Here is a 7,853-nt window from a genome sequence, read left to right as displayed (position 1 = left end):
AAAAAAAAAAAAAAAGTGTCTGGGACCCAGAACCGAGTGAAGGAGAGAGGCCATGCTTTGTCCGAGAAGCTCCTCCTGGGGTGGAAGGCACAGCTCCACAAAGGCTGCTCTTGCGGAGGCTCCCCTGCAGCCAGGTGCCTGCTGACTGTCCCCAACCTGCCCGCCAACAGAGAGGGATGCAAAGGGAGCCTCTTCCAGCTCAGTGGAATAGGCAAATTATGTCACCTTTCACTCCGGACTCTCACTTCTGCCCCTGCTACCCTTAGTGTTTGGCTTTTGCTGACCTTTTCCCCTACATCCTTTCTCCTGACCAAGTTCTAGATATTTCATAGGGCAGTCTAGGTAAGGGTTGGAACCTCAATGAGTGGAGCAACAGAAACCCAGCTCACACTGGCTATCACTGTGGGCAAGCTGTTCTAAAAGTGGAGATAAGATTAGTGTATGAGTCTGGCTTCCATTCAACTGTGTGTGAAAAACATTGTAAAATTTTCTTTCTGGTTTACACAAGTTAAAAGTTTATTTCTCTCATATGAAAGGAGTCAAGGCAGACAGACCAGGATGGGCAGGGAGATGTCTACAGGATCAAGGACCCAGGCTCTTATTTCGCTGTCTGACGTCCTCAGTATGAGGCGTTCACCTTCCAGGATGGCTGCTTGGCCTCCTGTCATGATCTTTGCATTCCAGCCAGTAAAGAGGAGGAAGGCATGAAGAAAGGCCTGCCCCTGACTTTAAAAACATTTCTTGGAAGTCCCATATGATTTTGCTTAATCTCCTCAGGCAGAATTTAGTGTTGTGGTCATACCTAGCTTCAGGAGAAGCTGGGAAATTAAATCTATTGCAGATGCCCATGTGTTCAGCAGAGAACTGGGGTGCTTCATTCTGGCAGAAAGGTAGAACAGCAGTAACCGGTTTGTAGGATTGTCCTGAGAATTAAATGAGCCAATGTATGAAAAACACTAGTTTGGTGCCTGGGATATAAATAAGATAGCAGTGGTTTGTATCTGGTACTATTATGATTAAATAAAGCTCAGCTCATGTCACCGCCATAGAGCCTTTAGTAAACCCCTCAAGTATTCTTTTTATTCTCTCTCTGAATTCCGTAGTATTTTATTCCAATTTTCTTTTATGGCACTTGTCACCTTCTATCTTCTATTTTTGTGTATGTTTTATGCTGTGTCAGGTAGATACCTTCTTTTGTAAGGAAGTTCATCTCAAACACAAAGGAATTACTGGCTCATATGACTGAAAAAAGTTCAGTGGTGGGATAGGCTTCAGGTGCAGTCTGATATGGGCTCTGCCTTCCTTTCTCTAGTTTGCTCAGCTCTGCCCTTTCCATGGCAGCTTTCTCCTTTTGTTATTATTTGAAACTGAGTTTCACTCTTGTTGCCCAAGCTGGAGTGCAGTGTCCTGATCTCGGCTCACTGCAACCTCCACCTCCTGGGTTCAAGTGATTCTCCTGCCTCAGCCTCCTGAGTAGCTGGGATTACAGACACACACCACCATGCCTGGCTAATTTTTGTATTTTTAGTAGAGACGGGGTTTCACCATGTTGGCCAGGCTGGTCCTGAACTCCTGACCTCAGGTGATCCACCTGCCTCAGTCTCCCAAAGTGCTGGGATTACAGGTGTGAGCCACTGGGCGTGGCCCGTTATTATTTTTAATAGAGACAGGGCCTCACTGTGTCGCCCAGGCTGATCTTGAACTCCTGGACTCAAGCCATCCTCCTGTCTTGGCCTCCCAAAGTGCTGGGATTATAGGGGTGAGCCACCATGCCTGGCCACATGGCAGCTTTCTCCTGAGGCTATTCTCCCTCATTGCCGTAAGAGGAATGCAAACAGCCCCTACGTGACTTTTTTCCTTGTTAATATCAAAGGAAATAATAACCGTTAGCAGTAAGTCTCTAACCTTACTCTGACTGGACCATTCCTCAGCTAATCACAGTGGGCAGGGGAAAGCCACACATTGAGTGGCTTGGGCTTACCCATCTGATGTAATGAGCTGTGAGATCACCTATGCTGGCCTAGAGGCAGAGTAGGTCCCAATGAGATCACATGGTTGCTCTAATGTGGGGTGGTTTTCCAAAGCAAAATCAGGGGCCAATGGATACAGGATGGACAAGCAATGTGAGCCCCCTGTACAAGCCTGCTAAAGCCTAAACACCTGGCCATCAGATGGGTTTTCCTGTTGTCCACAGCATCTGGCAGTGTATTGTCACATATTTGCTGAATTCAGGGATGAATGAGTTTGACAACATTGATGGCTGGTGGAGAAACCATTCTCAAATGTAATCTGCCAGTCAGTAAATAGAGTATCTGAGATTCCTGTCTTGGTGGTATAAAGGGGTAGGGGGCAAAGAGTAGGAAGGAGGTGCTAGCACAGAAGAGACCAAGAAGGGGCTGGCCTGGCCCAGTGGATCTGCTCATGAATGAACATGGAAGCAGCCAAGCCCCTGGGAAGACAGCGCCAGGAAGACTGCTGCTCTGGCCCTCCGCCCTCTCAGTCCTGTGGTCAGCCTGGTACTGGTGGGTTTGGTTGTTTCAAACATTAGATATAATGGAGCCTTGTTCCCAATCACGTCATGATGTTGAACTGCCCTTTTAGTTTCTATTCACAGGAAAGGTCTTGTGTCAGTCTAGGGGAGGGAGCTTCCTGGGGTTTCTGATCTTTCTTTCCACTGCTTTCAGTTTCTGCTGGGGCGCTCTGCCAGTCTTTGGGGAGAAACTTGCTCCAGTGCTGTGTCTGTCTCACTGCTTCCTGTGCCAGCCCACTTCTGATTTCCTAGGTACCAGGATACCCAGGTTTGTGAGCTCTCATTGTTGGAAAAGTGTGCATTGCACCCTAGTAGGACACACTTAAGTTAATTTCATTATCCAAACCAGATTCAGCCTTCTTGGATATGCCTATCCCTATCCTGATTAATTTGGTGGGAAATTTGATCCCTCAAAATTGCAGCCCCCAACTGTAGGTTGGTGCGAAAGTAATTGCGGCTTTTGCCATTTTGATGCAAAAGGCGCAATTACTTTCGCACCAACCTAATATCTTCCCGACTAGGAGGCCAAGGTCTTCAAGGGGCTTGCCAGTGGGAAAACCTCTAACCTTACTCACCATTTAGGACTTGACCATCATAGTGGAGCTGCCATCCCCGCCTGGTAATAATAGAGCTGTTCCTGCTTAGGCCACTGTGTATACCGCCTACCCAACAAGTTTAACAGTCTGTCCTAATTGTTTAAGTTTAACCCTTGTCCTAATTGGCCTTATGGCCTTAGATATTGCCAAGGTGCTCTCTTCTGGTTCTGTCCCCACTTCTCTAACTGAGCCTTCCCACCTGTGGCATGAGACAGAGACCCTTTAAGTGCCACTGTCCCCAGGGCTCTGTCCTCTTTCCCTAAACACTTCAGATCTCCTGAGATGACCTGTGCACAAGCCCCTGAGATGACTCAAGTCTCCAACCCCAGACACTCTATCCCTTTTGAGCCCTGAATCTCCACTGAGATGTCCTGAACCGAGTTCCATATTGTCTCCCTGTGCCTGAGACTCCTTGTGTCCACTCAGTATCCTAGTCTGACAGCACCAAGTCACCTTGGGCCAGTCTTCAGTCCCATTAGTCCCTGAATTTCATCACTTCTGCATGATCTGGGCCTCAGACCAGGCCCTCACTACTTTTCACCAGGACTTTTGCCTAGCCTCTGACAGTAGTGCTCCCTGCAACCTCCCCACTCCCACCTCCTCCACTGCTGCCTGGGGTCTAAGCACACCCCTGATCCAGCCACTCTCAGGAGGAGACTCTAGAGTGTTCCTGTCCCTTCTGGACCAAGGCCAGCTTTCTTCTCTGTACCAGAAAATCTGACCCCTCTTACTTCTCTCACTCCCCTTCACACTTATCCCCACAGAGAGGCAGTCTGTGCTCCAGCTTCATTAAAATTCCTGCATCTGGAATTTTCTGAGCCTTTTTGCACCTCTAGACTTTTAAGTATGGAATGCTGCCCTCCCTCCCCCACCTCCTCCTCCAGGACCCTCTGGGCAGGTCTCCTAGCAGCCCCAGATCTGGGAGGCTCTTTACCCCACGCCTGGACCTTTGTGGGAAGGACTCTTCTCCAGTACTCTGCAGCCTTGGAGGGGTGACCTGACTATGAACCTATCTCCTTCCCCGTCCCAGGAACCTCTCAGGCACAGAGACTGCCTTGCTGACTGTTGTCTTCTTGGTGCCTACCATGTTTGCAGCAGGGCGCAGCTGCCCACTGAACACTGAATGAATGCCCCTGCCAAAAGCGCTAGTAATTTTCAAGTGAATCTTCTAGTGTTTCAAGCCGGGACAGTTGCAAGAAGTTATAGCTGGTTTCCCTGCTCCCATTTCTCACAGGCTCATCCAATCTGGTCATGGCCAATGGATAGTTCTACCTAAATCACCCACAGGGCACTTTCGAGCTTCAAAGCCTGCCTTTCATTGTTTTTCCATCGCCAACTCCGAGCCTAACTCTGACATTCATTCATCTTCTGCTGAGCGAGTGAGTGAGTGAATGAAAGAATGAATGAATGAATGGAAGAATACATGAATGAACGCTTTGTATGTAGTAGAGAATTCTTTCACATGGAGCCCATTGCTAGGAGACATTGGGGGTGGGAGTTGTTAACCTGGGAGCAAGGGGATTTGGGGAAACATCCTCAGGAGGTAAGGAATTAGGCTCAGTGAGCGGCACCAGGGACTAAGATTCACACAGGGGGAGAGATTTAAAGTACAAAATTGAGGGCATCTCACCTGTCGGCCCAACTGACTCATAGACACATAATTTTTCAAGTTCTTAGGTGAGAAAGGGCTGTAAGTGGGAGTTGGAAGAGCTGTTTTCCTACCTAGCTATAAACTTTAAGTGCAGAAGCTGGCCTCCTGGGACCTCAGCATGGACCAGCTCAGTTTGCTTGGATGCTCCAAGGCCAGCAGCTGGACCAGGTGAGAGGTGGCCATGGCAGCCTGTAGCACAGGGCCCAGGAGATCACTCCTCTTCCCAGGTCAGACATTCCTTGGTGGGGATAGAGGTTCTGCTTAAGGCGGGTGACAGCAATCAATCTGACTTCTGATAGTCTCTTTCGGGTGGGAGCGGCCCAGGGAATCCTGATGAAATGCACCTAAGGGTGCCAATTAGAGGCCAAGACTCCCAGTGTTTCTCATATCCCCTATTCCTCCCCCCTTCTTGACCAGCTCACTGCTATGGCCCACTTCAAAGGCTTCCTCCTTTGTGTTACCTTCCCTGGATATCTTGCTAGGAAGTAGCCACTTCCTCTCTTGCAATCCTGTACCTGCATCCTGAACCAGTGCTGCCTGGGCATTCAGCCCACATTGCCTTGTGACTAGTGTAGGTTCATTTTCCTACTCAGCTGTAGGCACTATCTTCACATCCACCCTCCCAAGCACACAGTGCCCTGGATGGACATAGCCAACTGCTTTAAAGTATTTCTTGATTAACAGTAACTCAGTGATTTTTAATAACTTTCAGGAGTTCTGCACTGAGTTGGCCTCTTCCAGTCCATCACTAGGCAAGCTTGTCTGAAGCAGCACCCCTGTGGACCGGTGGTTTGTTAGCTGGCTGCAGAACTCCTTGAAGAGAGGTGCTCCTTACATTCCCAGGGAAATGACCTAGGCCCTTCCTCCTCAGAGTGCCATTCATGAATGAGGCATCAGCATCACCTGGGCTACTTAGAAACACAGACCCTCAAACTTAAAGAGTCAGAACCTGCCTTTGAATAGGCTGTCTAGGGGATTCATGCAAATGAATGCCTGGAAACCCTGGCCTAGGGAAGACCCTCACTGGGAAGCAGGGCTTTAAAAGGAGGGGCGAGGAGTGACACACACTGAACAGCTGCTGGATCAACCCCACCCCTCTCTCAACTTAGATGGGGAAACTGAGGCCCTGGAAACCACAGAGGCTCACACCAGAGAGTTAGCAAAACACACTTCCCTGCCTGGGCTCTGGAGGCTGACTTCTCAGCTGCTAGCTTGTCTTCTAGCTGTGTGCCCTTGTACAAGTTATTCTGCCTCTCTCTGCCTCAACTTCCCCATCTGTAAGAGCAACCTCGTAGATCTGCATATTTGATTATTGAACGACCAGGACAGGTAAGAGTGTACACAGTGCCGTGCCTGGCACACAGTGAGGCCCTGTATGTAGCTCTTGTTATTAGCGCTGCCCAAAGCCACATTCGCAGAAGACAGTCCAGCATCCAAAGTGCCTGCTTGAAGCATGGCCAGAAGGCAAGCAGATGGTGGGGTAGGCAGTGATGTCAATGAGCAAAAGCCTGCATCCATCCATCAGTACATTCACTCCTCCTCGAATAACTATGGGTGTTTGTCAAGTAAGGTCCTGACCATTCAGCAGTGAGGGAGAGAGCTGGGGTGGTCAGTGGGCAGAGGCCACTGAGGAATACGGGTACCTGGGCATGGACTCTAGCGCTGCAGTCCACAGACCCCAGGTCTCCGGCCAGGGGAAAATGAGCTCTTAGTGACGGGTCTTTCTCTGGCCTGGTATCAGGGGCCTGGGCCAGAGAGCCAGGGCTGTGTGCTGCCTTCCCACGGCTCTCATGCTGGGCACCAGTACGCATCATGCATCAGCAAGGATCCTAGGGCATCTGCGGCCCATACCCTGGGTGACAGCTGGCCTGGATGCAGCACAGGTTGAGCTCTTGGGGCATAGGCCTTCTTCCCACCTCGTCCCCACGCTGTATGCCTCCAGGGCCTGTGGGCCGCCTGTACCTGATCGCTCGCCTTGGGTTCTCCACCGAGCCTGCCTCTGAGTTATCTCCCGTGAGTCCCCAGCACCTGCTTCCCACCTGCAGCGGGTTCCGCACTGCCCACCACCCGTGACATTCGACTACCCACAAGGCACCTCGCCTGGGTGTGCAGTACCTGTTTTGCTTCCACCCCATTCCCAGTAGCGGGTTCCGCACCTGGGATCACACGTGAGATTTCCCCCCACCCCACAGCCGCATGCCTGGTCTTTACTTCTGCACCTGCTGCCCCACCCCTGCATCCCGCTCCGCACTTTGCACCCGTAAGGTTTGACCAGGCCTCCCAACTGAAGCACCTGTTCTCCAAGACAGCCGCTGTGTCTCGGCTGCTCTGGGTGCAGGCCCGAGTAGGGATGGGAGGAGGTGCTCTTATTCCACTCCCTGTCCGGGACAGGGGCAGCTTTTCCTAGGGCATTCTTGCCTCAGTAGAGAGGGCCGGCTACACCCACGTGCGGGAAGTGCGGGGCGGGATGCAGTGGTGGGGAGGCAGGGAGGAGGGCCCAGTGCGCGGTTGGGAGGTTGGGAGGGAGGGGAAGCTCAGCTCACGGGGATTCCAGTTGCTGTGCCGGCTCCAGGGAAAGCCCCCGAGCCTCCCGGTTCCGACGGTGTGCAGCCACTGAGAATTCATTAGCTTCGTGGATCCCTGATCTTTTCCCTTTTCTACCCTTTGCTCAGCCGCATTCTCACAAACTGCAAGCACGCGCCCCGCTGGGTAGCAGCAACCCGACAACGCCCCCTCCCCCCGCCGCCGCAAGACGCCGGTACCTGCGAGGAGGAGGGTCGTGGGGTTCCAGGATGCCAAGCAGGAAAGATCACCTCGTTGCTTCTTTCCACCAGCCTCTCCGCGGGACATAGCTAAACTTGAACTTAGCATTCCAAGGGTCTGGAAACATCTTCGTGGGACCCATCGAGAGGCTGCTTAAAGACTGGCACCCGCTCCCGTGGCCAGGTGGGAAAAGGGCGGGCCAGCAGTGAAAGTCCGGCCGGGGCGCCACACCTAGGCCGTGGATTCCGAGAGGCTGCAGGCTGGCGGCCCGGGAGGCGCGGCAGGGGCGGAGTCGCCGGGGGCAGGCTTCGCG

At 51.7% G+C, this 7,853-nt stretch overlaps 1 long non-coding RNA gene across 1 annotated transcript; it reads right to left on the bottom strand.

Annotated features, from left to right (window-relative positions):
- Nucleotides 1–491: 491 nt before the first annotated feature.
- LOC105512975 lies at nucleotides 492–7,797 on the bottom strand. The gene is made up of 2 exons (XR_001001932.1): nucleotides 7,591–7,797; nucleotides 492–879 (listed from the first exon to the last, which is right to left on the bottom strand). It is a non-coding gene; the product is annotated as an uncharacterized LOC105512975 (long non-coding RNA).
- Nucleotides 7,798–7,853: the final 56 nt, after the last annotated feature.

This window comes from Colobus angolensis, unplaced genomic scaffold (genome assembly GCF_000951035.1).
Source record: "Colobus angolensis palliatus isolate OR3802 unplaced genomic scaffold, Cang.pa_1.0 Scaffold220, whole genome shotgun sequence".
Classification (NCBI taxonomy): domain Eukaryota; kingdom Metazoa; phylum Chordata; class Mammalia; order Primates; family Cercopithecidae; genus Colobus; species Colobus angolensis.
This window is presented reverse-complemented; position numbering and strand designations above follow the sequence as displayed.